The sequence below is a fragment of the Narcine bancroftii genome, chromosome 3 (genome assembly GCF_036971445.1).
Source record: "Narcine bancroftii isolate sNarBan1 chromosome 3, sNarBan1.hap1, whole genome shotgun sequence".
Taxonomy (NCBI): domain Eukaryota; kingdom Metazoa; phylum Chordata; class Chondrichthyes; order Torpediniformes; family Narcinidae; genus Narcine; species Narcine bancroftii.
Window position 1 is genome coordinate 318,210,904 of NC_091471.1, and position 1,107 is coordinate 318,212,010.

Sequence of the window (1,107 nt, forward strand, 5' to 3'; positions counted from 1 at the left end):
CCCCAAAACCTTAGAGAAATGTATCAAATATTCCCTGATTGGTCTGCCAACATTACAACATTGATTTAATTTCTATAGCCATGTGTTTCAAATATAAACACCACATATAAATAAAAAAGAATAATTACTTACATTATATGTTAATTTTTCTAAATATAGACAAGAGTGCAATCCGTTATGCCATCTTTGCAAGTTTATATTCTTCCATGTGACAGCTATATATTTTCTCGCTACTGCTAACCCAAATCTTAACAAAGCCAAATATGGTTTAGGCATTTTGAATCAACAAATGGAACATTAACATAACCCAACAAACATATTTTTGGATCCATTAAATATCCCTTTGAAACAAATCCCTCAAAAATTTTATAATTTCCTCCCAAAAATGCTTAATTTTCTTTCACGACCAAACTGAATGTACAAAAGTAACTTTCTGCTCTCTACATCTAAAACAGAAATCTGTTAAACTGAATCCATATCTCTTCAATTTCTCAGGGGTTGAATATAATTGATGCAAAAAATTCTAATTGACCATAGTATACCTCACATTAATTAACTTGGTAACACCGTCAACACACAATTTTGACCATTCCTCCCATGTCAAAATAATATTTAATTCTTTCCCATTTGTCTTTTTCCATTTTCTCCTGCAACAACCTATACATATCAGAAATAAAGCATTTTTCACCTTTATCTGCAATTAATAATTCAAATTTCTTTTGACCTGGTAAATTTATTTCCTTCCCATAATTCTTCTTTAAATAATCTCAAAGTTGGTAATAAACAAAGAATTTGATGCAATACCATATCTTTCCTGCAACCTTTTAAATGAACAAAACCTCCCTGCTTCAAAACAATCTATTACATTCACTAATCCTTTAATTTCCCAATCTTTTAAGTAAGGATTCTATCATGAAAAGGGAATTAATTTATTCTGATATAATGGTGATCTTATCGAAACTATTCCGATAGAATCAAGAATTAAATTGCGATTTTACCAAATATTCATTATATGTCGAAAAACGGATAATTTAAATTCTTGTAACAATAAAGGATTCCATTTATAAATGAAATGATTAATATTATTTTCCAAAATCTGAGCCATCT